Source organism: Pleurodeles waltl, chromosome 1_1 (genome assembly GCF_031143425.1).
Source record: "Pleurodeles waltl isolate 20211129_DDA chromosome 1_1, aPleWal1.hap1.20221129, whole genome shotgun sequence".
Lineage (NCBI taxonomy): Eukaryota > Metazoa > Chordata > Amphibia > Caudata > Salamandridae > Pleurodeles > Pleurodeles waltl.
The window spans coordinates 922,394,478-922,411,627 of record NC_090436.1 but is presented as its reverse complement, the minus strand read 5'-3'; the positions used below and the strand labels follow the sequence as shown (position 1 = coordinate 922,411,627).

General features: G+C 42.2%; 1 protein-coding gene across 2 annotated transcripts in view; it reads left to right on the top strand.

Annotated features, from left to right (window-relative positions):
* Positions 1-250: 250 nt before the first annotated feature.
* PTPRD (protein tyrosine phosphatase receptor type D) overlaps positions 251-17,150 on the top strand; it is a 3,982,777-nt gene continuing 3,965,877 nt past the window's right edge. The window contains exon 1 of one of the 2 annotated variants that reach the window (XM_069230134.1): positions 251-517. The gene's annotated coding sequence lies outside the window, so the exon portion shown is untranslated. The remainder of the gene's footprint in view (positions 518-17,150) is intronic. The other variant, XM_069230131.1, reaches the window with a different exon arrangement.

Sequence of the window (17,150 nt, the reverse complement as noted above, 5' to 3'; positions counted from 1 at the left end):
ATTCTCCTCCAGCCATCAAGTGGCTCGTTACGGAAGTGCAGGTGCGGGGGGAGGGCAGTGCTGCGGGTGCCTTTGGGCCGCTGAGCAGAACGTGCGAGCAGGAGCAGAGCGCTGCCTCCTCTCCGGGCCATCAGCTCGCAGCGTTACTCTGCCTCAACTATCCTCTCTCCCGCCTAAGCATCATCTTTTCTTGCTCCCCCTCCCTCCCCTGCCTCCGCCCCTCCCGGCCGCTCTCCATCCTTTCTCTCTCGGGCTACCAGCCTCACCGGAGCGCAGGTACCGCGTCTCGCCGTGACAACGCGCCGGAGCCTCACTCACTCTGCCCTGGCCGGCCTCCGGACCACGTTGTGGAGGAAGCAGGACGCCGCCCCAATCGGGGCGCCCCGTTACCTCGGGTCCAACTCACCTGTCAAGGGCCAGGACTCTGCCCGTGGATAGCAGCACTCTCTCCTCTCGGACTGCCGGGACGGAAGAAAAGACTCCTCGGATCCCCCAGTGGTCCTAACCTGCGGCCCCAGTAAGTACCCGACCATGCCCTTAATGGCTTTATAATGTGCACTTGTCCTCGGCCCGACTACGAGCAGTGAGAGAGGCAACAAACTTGAACAGTGCTCACAGCAACCTGGAGCATTCGGTGACTTCACTTAGATGAGGCTATTTCTTTCCTTAAATGGGATATCGGCTATTGATTTGAAGAGCCTTAGCATGCCCCTGTTTGCCTGTTGTGCATTATTGTGACTTTGCCCTTGTTATTCTGGGGGGTTTACAACTTACTCACATGCAGCCTTTGTTCCCGTCTGCTTGGGTAAATACTTCTTTTATGGCGTCTCCTTTGGCTCAACTCATTTTTTTTTAACGTGGAATCCTATAGGATCATTATGTATTGTATTCACTTAAATCTGTAAACGTAGATGGTCGTGTATACGATAATGAGATCGAATAATTTATTTTGGACTTCCAGCTGCGTAAATCACCAGTTATCTGTGTGTGTATCTTACTATGAGTTCGCGACTGCACCCTCTTGCTTTCCAGCAGTCCCTCAACTACGCATGCAAACACATCTCCCAACCATCCACCAGATTTTGCACTAATTTTGTCACTCCCCCTGCAGCCTCCGAGCTCTCATAACCTGCCAAATTCTACTCTTAGCTGTCTTTTTCTCAATCTGCATGCCTACTGCTTAACACGACCTCCCAGCCGCCTTTCTGCCTATCCACCTGTCTGCCATGACTCTGTGGTGCACACACACTGGTGCCCACCTCAGTCCTTTCATTCGTTCACGCGTCCGTACATATTTATCAACTCGCCATCCTTGAGCCTGTTTTTATCCAACAGAAACAAAAGGCGATGCTTCACTTTAAGGTTTGACAGACTGAGTCACCAGCTCTGACAGCAGCCCTGTTGGATGCGAGCTACTGGCAGGTTTCATGCGCCCATTTATCTAAACTGTCGCCATCCAGAAACTTTTGCGAGCAGCCCGTCCCTTGGGACAGCGCGTGCACCGAAGTCATCAGTTAGCGCATCTTCGGTAGCAAGAAAAACACTGCTCAGCAATAACCGGTAGCTGACTTGCTTTTTTGTTTCTTTTTTTTTTTTTTTTTTTTTTTTGCGCAAAAGCAAAATTGGGTCAGTAAACGGTGTTATTAGTGAATAATGCGCCACGTGTTCAAGCAAAAGGGGCCGTAATAGGAAACACTCTTTATGTTACATTTGAACCACGAGTGCCGGGGTTCACGTACAGTGCCCCCCAGTGAATCGCCCACTTTCATGGCTTATTAGTAGCGGGGAATTGTACTCGAGGCACCTTACATTTGATATTAATGAAAAAGGCTATTTTTGTACTTGGTTTTTCTTCAGTGGTTCAAGTCCACGCGCGCTGCCTTCATTTAACACTTGTATGTTAAATAAAACGTCGGATGAGATGTAGTATTCTAAAAAAAATACACAGAGAAGAACTCTGAATATATAGAATGCTATACCACCTCCTGCTCACAGCAGATGCGCCTTTCAAATGTCTCTTCTCCAGACAACACGTCCGGTACGTTCCATTTGCTTCCTGCTCCATGTTTCTGAGAAGGAAACAAAACAGACGTTAAAGTCAGCTGTAACTCCTGGCTGAAGTACTCCCGAGAAAAGACTATTATTGTGAATATCGGTGCGTGGCTCAGTAGTATCCGACCTGGTGAATGGGGTGATCTGATCATACGGATTATAAGGCGAAATAATATGTCTTGACTAATGAATTTGGTGAAGGACCATGACTCAAGAAAGGCTGTCTCATGTGGGTCACGATGACCCTCCCCCTGTTCATAAATGGTAACACATTGTAATATGCAACGTGTGAGACATTAAACATTGTATCTAATGTTTGCTATAATCTGACAATGAATAAATAAATACAGTATATATACCCAAACATTCATATAATTATATAAATATTACCTTCTTGCGGCTGCCAATAGGTAGTTATAGTTAGGACGATTTTCCTTTGAAAAAGCATTTTTTTGACTTGCCTATATCTTTGGCGCCGTTTCACAATTCTTCATGAACCAATACTTTTTTAGTATTTGCAGCAAGGAAAGTGTTCCAAATAACATACATTGGCAGACTTACTACTACCGTGCAAAGGTTCAATTTCATGCTATTTCTATTGTACTGTGTATCTGATTTGAGAGCCCATTGCTTACTGTCTCACAAAGTGCGTTACACACACTGCATAGGGGACAACAGCTTTGCTTATAGTGATGGGGCCTATTTATTCTGCTTTTTATCTGATTGACAGGTTTAATTGGTTTTATCATGGTTCTAATCAAACAAACACTTTTTACTTATAACCACTACACATGACTAAACAGCATGGCATCCACCATTGAGCAATATGCTATTTACTTTCTTTGTTGAGGGAGCGGAGGTACGTTATGCTCCATTCAAACCTTTGCCTCTTGTGCCTCTTGTTTCTTTTGTACACTCAACAATGATAGTTCAAGCGTTTTATATTCTCTCCATGTGCTTATATACTGGAGGATATATAACTTGTGACCATGTAATCTCATTTACTGCCATCAAGGGGTTCTGTTGAAATCATAAGCAACAAGGGCCAAGGCAGAGTGGTTTGGTGGTTTGTAAATATCACTAGAACACCAAGAAGCTAATAATGGTCCATTATACAAGGTTACCTGTTATGTAAATTTTATATAACAAATATTTTAAGACAATTGACTTGAAAAGGGTGATTTTTCAAACTCAGAAATGTTTATTGAAAACAACAAGTGACTTATTGGGCAATACTGTTTGATAGCATAGAGAAAAAATGAAAACAAATATTTAAGTGTGTAGTTAAGAATGTAGGGTTTAGGAAAGGAACTCATTCCGCTTTTTTAAATAAAACATTCTTTCTCAGAAGGGAAAGGCTGTTGAAGCTGTACTCTTTGCAAGTTGCACCTAATAATGGGCACTGATTGGAATTAGAAATTTAGAAATTTCAGTTTTTGTTAACATTTTATCAATAAAACGTTGATTCGACAATGTAAATAGTAAAGCTATGCAGAGTGGTGTAAGGCTGTCATTACGAAGATGAGACCCACATTTAATGGAGTCAGGTGAACTATTTTCAATATTTCATAGCGACTTTATAATTCGTAGGCCTGCATGAAATATGGGTTTTATAGCACTGACTTTGTACGAAAAACACTGGAACAGGTAATATATAGTATATATCCAGATTAGTGCACTGAAATATGCTACCTATTTTCATTGCTGGTCGTGGGAAGAGACCTCATAACTCACAAGAGGCAAATCCTTGAGTAGGTAATGTTGCTCTTCCCTCCGTCCACAATGATATTAAACAACATCTTTGTATCTGCGGATCGGTAAATATCGCTTATGCCATGTTGTTTTATCTCGTGATGTAGTTATGAACAAAAGCATTTACCCAGAACCACAAACACATGTTTAAACCATGCATTGAGAATAATTGAGACTGAACTGGCCTTTGACTATTAGCAGTGTATATTTAGTTTGTCACGTCTTTCTAAAATACGTTCTGCAAGACAGAACACTGTGATTTTCCATGTCAGTTACATGGCACTGTGGAAATAACAGGGATTTGACAATTGCACCATAGTAGTACATGCGTGCTTATAAGTTGGCTTGCTCTATTTAACAAGCATTATAAGGCCTCAATAATTTTTACTGGCATGGAATATTTGTGTGCATACATATGTTTTTGTGTATTGTACTTAACTTCCTTTCTACCAACATCCGTCTACAAAGAACAAGAGTGTTAGGCTATTGCACACAATTTAAACCTGACAAAGTAACATTACTACTACAAGCCTAGCCATGGTTTCCCGTATTCTTGGAGATAGGCCACTAAATGCACCATTTTATGCTAGTTTATCCTACTCTGTAGCTTGTGACAAAATGGTCTAAAACCCATGGTTGCACCAACTGCTAACACAAAAGAGGAAGGGCCAGAAGTTAAACAAGAGCCCTCAACTTCACAATGCATGGGAGATTTAATATTTTTGTTTTCCACCCTATGTGTTATTCATAGTTCAACTGCTCTGAATTGTTGCAATTTTTAGGGCCCACATTCGCACATATGTGTCTAGAAAAATGACCTTCAAGGCTGCCTTGAAACCTTAAGATCACTTTGGCATCATCAACTGAAGTAGGAGGCAATATGACAGGGAAACGTCAATTCAATTTCGTGTCTTTAAATATTGTTGCCACTGTGACTAATGAAATGTATCAACCTCATCGTGAATGGAACTTACAAAATGAAGCAGAGCTGGAGTAAAAGTGGGGGGATCTGATGTTAATGGTTCTCTGTACACAGGTCAAGTCCCCCACACCTCTTGGACATGAGTGTGAATACGAGGTCATGTTTAGAAGATCTGGGATCATAGTGTACCTTCATGGTTATGAAATCTTAGCTTACACAGTCATGACTCACCGCTGCCCGACACGTCCCGACTCTTGGGAGCTTGAAGCATCTCATAAATAACAATGAGGGGGACCATTTATAGTACAAAAGGCTGCCACATCAGGACAAGCTGCCTCCTCTGATGTTTCAGAGGATTTGAAATAAAACCTCCCTTTCAAAGGGGTACCTCACCATGGCATCTTGAAACTGCAAACCCAAAATTGCTGCTTTCAGCAGAAACCAAGGTTTGTTATACAGTTGTTCTTGTTATTCAGACAAGATAATGGGCCGATGAAAAACATAAGCAGTCTGCGGGGAGTGAATGATTAATTTCTTGATCGTGTGCTTACTGTAGGACTTCCGACTAATAAGGCATACCTGTATCTGCTTACCACTGCAGTTGGTGCAAGCAAATCAGCCTCTCTGTTTTTTAATGTTAACATTTAAATAACTCTTGCAACAGTCAACACAATGTATGCTGGGGACCTCAGGTGACACAGAAAACCAAATACTTCTAAGAGTTTTCTATGACATGTCATTTTGTGCTTTGTTTGGACAGTAACATCATCAGCCAAGAGCCCCAAAGAAGGAAAAGAGATCAATAGGGAACTAGTTCATGTCTTGCAGTTTGTTGATCATTTGATTTTAACATTCAAGTACACAAAGACATTCATAATCCTTTCTATCTGTTAGAAACAAGCAAGGATTTGAGAAAGTCCGAGTGTACGCATATGCACATTACACATGAATTACAAAACAAAACAGAAGTGTAATTTAAGAGTGTGGTTGTGTTCTCCAAATGCCTACTGTAATCCATGCTTTTGTGCATAACCATAATTGTGCTCCAAAAGGGCTTGACAATGTGGGTATAACCAGAGGTGTGTCAGAAGCTTGGGCAACAGCATGTAATACAAATTATAGGTTACGCCCGAAAAATATTTAACATTTTGAAAAACACATATATGTGATGTTATGGCCATTCTTCTGATCACATTTTTAACCGATTCATGCCCTGGTTAAAACTGAAGAGAGAGTTGATTGAACTGTGCTAAACGATCCAAAAAGGTTGGACTGTATGCGAACAATATTTGTGAATTTTGTTTTTTTTTTAATTCTGTGCGTGGATAATGTGAACATACTATGCACGTTGTAGGGCTAGGTAGATAGGTTTATCTTAGCTTTTAACATGAATCCCACACCTGCATGTGCATATCGTAAGCAATGCATACATGTTTAAAGTGTCTTGGAGAATTGTTTGTGACTTGTAAGTATTTAAATAGTGATCTACGTTATCTTGGATGCAATTAGAGTCTGATTTTCAATTGCCACATTTGTTGCACTTTTTGAGTAGAATAAATCATGTATTTGTGTGGAATGTATATATCAAATGCAATGTTTAGTGTCATAGTAGACAACAGTAAAATATAGTTTATTACCATGTACCCCAGTTTTTGCTATTTTTTGCACTTGACATGGAAAGTTGCTCATGTAAATGCCATGCTTTCCCACACTGTTGTTCAAACGGAGACAATATTGTAGCAGTTAAGTCACATATATTTTCAGTTGAATAGACATTAAGGGCCCGATAATGACTTCAGCGGACAGAAAAGCCCGTCTGCCGAAGTCCCGATGGGTAGGTTGCCGCCAGTGCGGCCACCTCCCCATCAGCCTCATTATGAGTTCCCCACGGGCCCAGTGGGAAATGACCTACAGCATTGTCACTAGCTCATAATAGAGCCATCGGCAATGCTGTAGTGTGTAGGGTGCTACCGCCATGAAACCACTGGCAGAGAGGGGAGTCGTAATTCCTAGGGCAGTGCTGCCCTGATGGAGTAGGACCGTCAGGACCGCCTGCCGTCCTGTGGCAGAAAAGTGTTGGTGCTGAAAGTCTGACCACGGCGTTATTGCCACTGTTATAATGTGGCGGTCGGACCACCACATTGGTAGCGGATTGACTGCCACTGTAATGAGGGCCTAAGAGCTTTATGCGGGGCTTCCCACGGGAAACAGGCAGACTCTGCTGTCACTATGGCTCATCAATCTTTGCTGCAATCTCATAAACGACAAGCTGGTGATGAGAGGTATACTCTCACCCACAGATGGTCTAAACACAGCTTGAGGATACTTGCACAAGAAGTGCCCAGGATGCTATTTTGCCTAATATCCTGGAACTATTGACGAACCTCCAGAGCTTTTGGGAACAAATTATGGAATCCTAATAAAATGGAAAAACACAGGTCTTACAATATAACCTTGACAGCGAAAGTTGTTGTGCACATGAAATTAATCGGACAGATTAACTACACTTGCCACCATTTCGACTTGGTCAGTAATAAACCAGTCACGTTTGTCTACCTGCTGTAGAAACTTCACTATTTGATTAAAATCTTGTATGAGTTTAAGTCCTCGGGATGGATTGGAGATCTGAGGTCTAGCTACATTGAAGGTATTACCCAGACCACACAATATCTGACACAACTGGACACACCATTTTGTGCTATGTAGAAAACATAACTATTTGCTTTAATGAGCTTTGCAAATGGGTTTTCTCATGCTCCTACAATCTGTAGCTTAGGGGTGGCCTTCCTAAAGTTCTCATTCCAACACAGAAAGGATTTGAAACACTCGTATGTTACACGTAATTAGTAGGGGGAAGCTGATTAGCTCATTTAAAGTACACTTGTACTTATGTTTAATTGCATATGTGCATTTGCACGGAATTCTCAATGCTGGCATTACACAAAATGTGTGGAAGTTTTGCCACCTGGCATTACCAAAATTTGCTTGATTTTTGCCCTTGGGAAAGTGGTTCTAGAGAAAATATCTTGCTAAGAGGCATTTTCAGCTCAAACGAACCTCTTCCTAATGTACATTGGGAAGATTTTCTCTGCAAGAAAGGCTAGGAAATCAACCGAGACTGCAGGACAAAACTATTTTACAAGGGACACACCATTTTGAGCTATTTTACTGTAAAATTAGAAAATTCAGGGCAAAATTATGCAGATTATGCACAAGCGTACTTTAAAGTGTACTTGGCATCATCATGCAAAGCAAGCTGAAACACTATTAAGCTGCAAAAATCAGCCTGTACTTTGAGGGTAAATATTTTATTTTTACTATGCTTCTTAGATCGTGCCTAGAAAGGAGATGACAATGCTATGGGGCTGGTATTTTTAAACTATTAGATTGGTTTACGCTCACCAGTGATTTTCAGGCTCGCATGAATAAGGGCGGGGTGATTGTGAAAACCTCTTGACTTTTCACACTCTTGAAATTGCATTATTTATTACTTATATTTGCATCATTGTACTTATGTGCGAAGGAGGGTGTGATTCTGTCTCGGTGGGTTTTTGAATACTTTAAGACCACAGTCGTTGGCTCACGATGATAGATGACACGTCCCTGATGCAAAACAAAAGTTATGTGTTACATGTAATCACTTTTTGTTTTCCCCGGCATCCTACTGGCATATACAAAACGGGGGAGAGGACCAATATTGACGTAGATTATCTCCCGATTGCCTTTTAGACAGACACCTTAGGTTATTTTCTGGACAAGGCATACTTCAGTGTGCTGTGGAAGCTAAAAAAAATATGGCCGGCGGAGTCTTCTCCTCAGCTTGTTTATGTTACAAGGCAACTCTGCTACTGCGTAGACCCTAGAACCTGAGGCCTGCCAACTAGGCACATTTCAGCTTAGATTCTATTGAAGCTATATGTGAGGAGTGGCAACATCTTTGTCACGGTCTGCTATTTATTTGTATGATTTTGCTGACTTTAAGATTATGCTTAGTTTAGCACTGCTTAACAGTAATAAGGAATCTATACCTTTCCCCCCCAAAACAGGTGCTGTGCATTGGAGTTCCTTATTTGGATTATTTTACTTCCCGATTAGTCTATCATAAATGGTGGATAAATACATCCATGGCATAAAAAGTTAAATGCCATATGTGGGCTGCAGTGTGACATTACACCACTTATATATGTGAAAGAAAATGTCATGGCTGTATGGTGACCACATCTTTACTAGTCATTACTAATAATGCTCCCAGGCCTAAACGTTTGTGTGATAGTCAAAGTATTCTGGATATTGTAGTATTGATTCGCTACCAGTGAACTAATTAGGTTAACATACCTGATATCAATGATTTGTAAGTGAAAGTTCAGGACAGTGCACAGTGTTCATAAAGACCTTGAGTGAAGGTGGTCACACTACATGGCTGCCAGGAGCACCACTGTGCTCTAGCTGAGCAGCGGTCTAAATCGCCACAGTAACACATAGAAGGGAAACATTGTTTTTTTCTCTGCAGAAAAGCCTATTTTTCTAATTTCACAAATTACCCCTAAAGTGTGCCTTAAAAGCTCACAGGGCTGGGTACCACTATATAAAAATTAGGTGTATTAGATATTGAGTTCAGTGTGCAATCACAGTGAGCTAAAATATAAAAGCTCCTTCTATTGTGTAGTCCGTGATTGTCTTTCCCATCAACAGGCCTAGACACGATTGAAATATTTATTCTAAATGTGGGAAAGTACTAAAGAAATAATTGAAAGATATTTTCCGCTTAAGTTTTAAACATCTTACTGAATACTGAAATCGGATTTTTAATTATAATATTGGAAAAGTTATTTTATAAAAATTTCCTTTGTGCTACCTGAGCCAGAAGTGAATTAAACCATTTCTTTCACTCATCACAGCTCCAGAGTTGGAACACATAGCCTTGGCTTCAAGAGTTAACAACATTGCTGTGAAGACAGCTTGCCTCTAAGCCCAGGAAAAGCAGAATGGTATTAACTACTGACCACTTAGTAGGGATTACCCACCTGGGAGATGTGCAGAACATCTTGCAGAACAAATGGCAGCTGTAATAATTTGGATTATTTAGTTGACGAGGTGAGAACCCACTTCAAATATTATTACAGTCCTTGTCAGCGTGACCCAAAAAGTCACTGAATAAACCTGTGCATAAACCGCTGGTAACTAGATGCAAAAGAAGTCACGCTTAACTTCAAGGCAATGTGGAAAGTATTTGTGCAGCACCCACACAGTAATAAAGTGAAAACACGACACAAGAAAATTCTCAAACCAATTTAGAAAAATGAGAGTACATTTTAATGAGTATAGTTACACCAAAACAACAAAAATCCAATCAGTAGAATCAGAGTAATGAGTTCTTAAAATTTTAGCTGGGAAAAAATATGCTAAAGGGTGCAAAGCTCTGTTGGGTCTATCTGGTTGCACAGGACCGGCATGATGTCACAAATTCAGGCCAATCACAATGGAGCACGGGCCGGATACAGGACCAGTTCATTCTGCTGGAAGATTAGCCTTCGGTCTTTGAAGCAAAGATTCTGTGGGATGTCTCTGCAGGGCTTTGGTTGTCCTAAGTTGCTGTGTATTTGATCCAGCGAGGCTGTCAATTGGGACTTGCACAGCTCTATGGGACTCTGCATCACTCTGTCAGATCTGGTGCAACCACCAATCAGGATGTGTGTCTGATTGCAATGTGAGATCTGCATCGCTCTGAGTCAGTTTGTGCCAGATCCGGTGAAGTGGCTAATCAGGAGCTGCAAGGTTCTGAGATGTAAAAAATGTCCTGGGTGTCTCTGTGTCAGCTCTGGTGAAAATTTCAGTTGAACAGGGAGATGTACACTCTAACTCCAGCCAAGAGTCCAGGACCCTGAGGACAGAACTTGGGTGGTCAGGACTCATTTCTGCAGAAGCCCGCATAGGGGGCCAAGTCAGGTCCAGTTGGATCTGGTCAGCATGAATGCAGAAAAGGCTTCTGGAAGCTTAGTACAACCCCGCAGACCAACCTGCTCAGGAGATTAACACCCTTCCCCTCACCCAATGCCCTTTTGTCCACTGTCTGGGAGGAATACACATCAAATACTGGAGAGTCATTAACAATTAGAGGTTAGCAGAATTCACAGAGCTTCACGCTTTGGAGTTACATAAACACTCAATGAGATTCTACAGAGTTCAGTGAGCAGGCAGAAACTGGGCACGTCCCACTGCTCGCACAGATTTTTAGCACCAGGAGCATGTTCCACGGTGAAAAGAAGGTGTAAAGGGCATTTCATGGCAAGCCAGAGGGCGATGCTTCTTTCTGCTGGTGGTTCAGATTTTCTTCGCGCGCATCAGCTTCCTCAAAGAGAATGGTTGCAGCCTGCCTTGACTGCCCGTGTTGAGAAATCTCGGCGGGAGGCATTCTAACACCTGAAAGTCACACTAAGGGCTGCAGATTCTAACTCACTTTCGCCAACTTAATGTTGATGAGCCACACGCATGAGAAGTCTCTGCCATGCTGCAGTTGGCCGAGTTTTGACAGGTCTCGGCTCTCCAAGCCGAACATGGAGTGGGCAAAACTCTGCAAACTCCGCTGGCGGAGATGCATTTTTTGCCCACCCCCTTTAACATCAGGTGTCCCTGGACAGTGGCAGAATGGCACACTTTTTCTTAGATAGGGAAATGCTAACTTTCTAAAAGTCACATTTTCAAAATAGTGATTTGACTTCGCCTTTAAACAGGATTTTACATTACAATTAAAATGAGTGGAAGAAGCATTTTTTCTAGCTGTTCCCAAACTGAATTTAGCACTTATTAAATGTAATACGTGAATCAGTGCTACTCTATGGGAATCCAGCCTTTCCACAGTGAAAAAAGAAACATTCGTCATTTTCTCTGCTAGGACATGTAATTTTTAAATGCACGTCTTACTTTATAAATACCATGCACACTGCCCTCAGTAGCATTTCGGGCCTACCTGAGGGGGTAACAAAATTAATAATAAGGAAGGTTTCAGGCCAGCAAAAGATTTATTTTGCCAAGTTGAAGTGGTAGTTTAAAACTACACTATAGACGGCAGTGGCTGGCCTGAGGCATATTTTACAGTGCTACTTTAGTGGGTGGCACAATAAGTGCTGCAGACCACAGTTAGCATTTCATTAACTGGAACTATTTATATGTAGTACCTTATACCTGGGACTTATATATTAAATGTATCCAATTTAACCATGTTTATAAGAAAGAGCACAACCACTTTACCACTGGCAGCAGGAATAATGTGCACAGTGTGCTAAAGACGACAAAAACGGTTTGGCAAAATTAGGGTAATGAAGGCAAAAGTCTGAGGGCATACCACACAAAAGATGGACATTTCCAACGGCAGCCTTAACACCTCTTCTTCTTTTCAGCAGGAGATGCTAGAAAGGGCTTCTCTAGTTTATCCATAGGACCACCCCTAGCCTGCTTGACTCTATTCACAGTAGGGTAGAAAAGTTATTTTGCCTATGTCAGGTGAGCGGAGAACTGTTCTAAATAAGAAAGTGGCTAGGGACTGAAGAAAGGTTTTCCTGGTAGCAGGAAGGATTGGCAATTTTGAAAGAGTGACCCTGAGTAATTTTCCATAAAGGCAAAGAGAAAGTGTTTCAAACTGAGGTAGGCATATAGCAAGAACGAAGCCTGAAATGTCCAGGGAAAGTTCTCCAATCATTCCGTAGAGCACAGTACACGACTGTCATCTCACCATCACCTCCTGAGTAAATTATTCAACCTAGAAAGACAACACTTGAAAGAGAAGATGCCTGACTACTAATTCCTGCAGGAAAATGAGGACGCAAGATATCATAGACTTCTGAACCCTGCTGCCACCCAGGGATCTGCTCTCTGAGCATCCAGTGGGTGGCAATTTGTTTACCTACTCCCGGGACAGACACAGCAAAAGGACTCCTGACTCCAAAAGGACCACGCTGACCACATAATAAAGCACCCTGAAGGAGACCTGATTAGACATGGACCTTGTACCTAGAAGCCTCCACTAGGGACTGAAGGACTGACAAGAAAGAACTCTCCCAGCAATATGAGAAAAATTGGACCTAGTCATTCTTTTCACCTCCAGTGGATCAAGAGAAGGTTCTGAAGCTCAGGCTTGATAAGGGACATCTCACCCAAGGTGGAAAAGAAACCAGGTCCATCCCACTTGGAGCATTTTGACACTCTGGTAAAGGGTTCAGTGGACCTTGTGGTAAATATATCAATCCACAGCTACATCTTCAAACATGCCCTGCGGGAAAAATCTGAGAACCAAAATATTTACTTGAGTCAAAGGAAAAACCTTGGTCCAGGTTGAGGCACCACATCTAGCTGACAAACAAAATGCTTCAATGGGAACTCAATGAAAGTAAGACTTTGTGCTTGCCTTTTTGAGGAATTCTGACTTCTATTTCACAGACTAAGTTAAAAAATAATAACAATGCAATGCTGATAACTTTTGGGTGAATCTTTCCAAAATTGATGGAAGGAAATGTATTTTAATTTGTCTTTTTTCAGCTTTTGTAATTGAATCTGTCCACTATAATGTTGAGCACAGAGCTTTGTTATAGACATTGGTCTAACACACACACACGTGTGCTTAAATATGTATTACATGTTTGGCGTTTTCAGTGCTCATAATGTAGTAGTATAAAACAATGTTACACAGGGAACACTGAAATATGGAAATATTTTGTCTTTCACTGTGAAGTATAGATTCAGTTATCATTAATGACAATTTCAAGCCATCCAGCATCCTTTATCATTATTATGGCTACTTGAATTATGTAGTAGGGAAGACCAAATTATTTTGTAAATTTAGCAAAATTAAGCTGCAAAAGGCCTAATTATATGCTATAAAATCTAACAGTATGAATTTACCTATCTGAACTAGGAATAACATTATGAAAGTATGTTGTTATATACCACATCATTTTGTGCATATACATATATACCCACAATATTTTGTTTTTCTATATGAAAGCATTTTTTTTTACTTGCCTATATTTTTGGCATTGTTTGACAATTTCCCAAACCTTTTTAAAAAATGTGCCAGTGATTCTTGTTGCGCTTGGAAAGTTTCGGGGGTGATCTGTCAAGTGGTGGCCAAGAAAAAGGGGGGTCAAAAAAGTGTGTTTCCTATCTTAATTCCCATAGGAGTTTTGAACACAGCTACAGCCAAAACCGCTGAACGGAATTACACCAAATTTGGGAGAAAGCTAGATTTTGTTCTGCAGATTATTCTTTTTTTATTTGATGTAAATCCATTAAGTAGTTTAGGAGAAATGAATGGAATTCCAAATGTGTATATATGGGCGGAGCCTAAGCACAGATCTCATGGTGAGATGTGATTGACTGTCAGCACTTTAATGAGGAAGTGCTGGCAGCCATCTGGGGACCAACCTACATGATAGCACCCTTTTGAAATGCATTGTAGTGAATGGCAGGTTTTGAGGGTCAAGCAGAACGCATAAAGGATGATAAGTTTAGTTAGAATTTAAATCATTTGTCGATGGTAACATACTCATTTTAGGATTTGTGGTGTGCTTAGGGTGATTTTACCCTGCTGGGATTTCATGAATCATGTTTTAGAGAAAACTGTTTTCACATGATTTTCACATAGAGGTGATGAAAGGCACTCTAGAAGTTAAAATGAAAGCCAACTTTCTGTAAGTTCACACTATCTTTCTCAGCCATACGAGAATGAAATCTGACATTCTCAGAAAAACATGTACTTCCAACAGCAGTAGGATGTCAGTTGATTCCCTTGAGTTCTACAGCAAGATCCCAGAGTGTTCTAAAGAACAACTAAATGCTAACAGTCTTACTTATGACAAAAGGTTGGCACACCTGAAGCCATCTTGATTAAGACGAACTGGTAAAACCTAAAACATTTAATTTAATTTAGAAAGGAACACAATGTGGGGGCTCATTTTGCCATAGGAATGATAGTTAGTGCTGTAGGGGATACAGCCTTCACAACGAAGGCTGAACCCCGCATGCCATTACCAAGCAGGCTTAACCACGCATGCAACATAACCATGCATACCATTACAACATATTACAACAAATATGCCTTTACCATGCATGACATTACATTGAATTTTGGTGTAATATATATAGCTATTCACAGAAAAAGGTTACAGGGACATTATAGTTAAGCTCACATTTTAAACGTACAAAACCTTAGAAATTCGCCAGTTATGGTTAGAGTTATGGAGTTATCTCAACTAACTATCTTGTGCCCTATGGTAACTATAACTCATGCCCTCGCCATGCACAGTGTTTCCGTCAAAATATTTGCTGCAAATATTACATCGATATTATCAATGATGTAATCAAAGATGTCATAAGTGCCATAATTTGTTGGCAATTACCAGTGCATGGCAAGGGTGCAAGTTATAGTTCCCTTGGGGCACAAGTTATAGTTAGTTGAGATTGGCCAACCCCTTATAACCACCTACCCTTACACCATGCATGGCCTTCACTTGTGTGCAGTGAAGGTTGCCCACAAGACTTGGGCTGCTGCCAGATACTGTGGCCAGCCTCCCTAACCACCCAACCCCATGCTGTGCATTGCCCTTTGGCCATGCGTGGCAAGAGTTGTCCGCGGTCTCTCTGGGTGTGAGGATAGGTGTGAGAAGGGATATTTGGGGCAAAGAGTGGCTGTCAGATTGTCTGTCTGTGCGTGAGAGTGCGTAGATCAGTGTGAATTTCTGCGTCAGTGTGTGTGTGTGTGTGTGTGTGGGTCTGTGAATGGGTGTGTGACAGACTGAGTAGGCATGTGACTGGGTGCGTACCTGTCTGAGTGTGTCTGTGCGTGGGTGCCTGAGGGTCTGAGTGGGGCTGTGAGTGCATGAGGGTCTGAGTGGGTCTGTGAGTGGGTGCCTGAGTGTCTGAGTAGGTCTGTGAGTGGGTGCAGGAGTGTCTGAGTGGGTCTGTGATTGGGTGCGTAAGTGTCTGAGTGGGTGTGTGAGTAGGGGAAATTGACTGAAAGAGAGACAGAAAGAGAGAAAGAAAGTGAGGGAGGGAGATAGAGTTTTTTTAGTGTTTGATGTCTGATATACTTACAATGACATATTTGTATCCCAAGTGGTCCCTATATATTTATTTATTTATTTTTATGTTTTTCTTTTAAAAATAAAATGCCCATTACGGGCTACCTGGGACCGTGAGGGAGACCTTATGGGCCCCACCGTGGTCCTCCTTATAGATTTATTTATTCCTTTAAAAAAAAAAAAAAAGGGCCTTAAGGCTTCCCCTGCAGTGCTATTACTTCAGCAAGCACGGAGCTGCTTGAACAGTAGCTCCATGCTTGTGAAGCATTTCATTTCTGTACCCTGCACACGTGCATGGGACAGAGATGAAAGCTCTGCTGTTTGACAGCAGGACCTGCTTTAAAGGTCCCAATTTCAAACAGCAGAGTATTTGCTGTGGCTTGGCCGCAACGCTGCAGCCAAACCACAGCAAAGAGCTATTTCCCAGGGAATGTCACCTCAGGGACATAGCAGGAGCTGGCCAAGGGGGGTGGCGGTCCCCAGGGCCACCAGTGGCTCCATGAGGGGGGCTGCCTGGCCCCTCACCAACAAGAATAGCCCCGAGGGGTGGTGGTCCCTGGGCTTGACCCCCTTTCTTTTTTAAAAGATTTGCCCTGGGGTTGGTGGTCCACAGGGCAAGAGGGGAACTGCATAGACCCCTCCAAATAAAGTGTAGCACCAGGGGGTGGTGGTCCTCAGGGTGTGGGGGGGCACAGGCTCCTGCATTAATTAAATGGATAGCCCCAGGCTGGTGGTGGTCCCCGCATCTGTGGGGTAGGCCATCAGTTCTCGTCCACATACTTTAAAACATTTTTGCCTCGGGTGGTGGTCCCTGGTCCCCGGGGCTTATTAAAGCCCAAGGAGGGGGGCCTGTGCTCCCCCGTCCTCTATGATGCACCCAGAACTTGGCCCACCCGGGGGCAGATAAGAAAAAGCACAAGAGACTGTGTTTTAAAAAAATGAAATCTTGGAAAAATCTGTGGATCCATCAATGGACTTTTCTGATGTTTTTAGAAAAAAATGTTTTTAACCCTGGTGGGGTCCCTCAGGGGCAGGGTGACTCTACCCTGGCCCCTTTTTTTTTGTCTGTTTTTTCAGCGACTTGGCTGAAGCCGAGTCCCAAGATGGCTGCCAACACTTCCTTGCTGAAGTGTTGCCAGTCAATCAGATGTCAGCACGGGGGACTGTTGGATTGGTGGAGGATCCGCATTCCCCATATATCTATAGTTTTGCCTTAAATTTCTCTGAAACTACTGAATGGATTCATACAAAATCACAAAAAGTGTGATCTGCTTAACAGAATCTAGCTTCGTACCAAATTTGGTTTAATTCCGTTCAGTGGTTCGGGCTGTAGGCGTGTCTAAAGGTCCTAT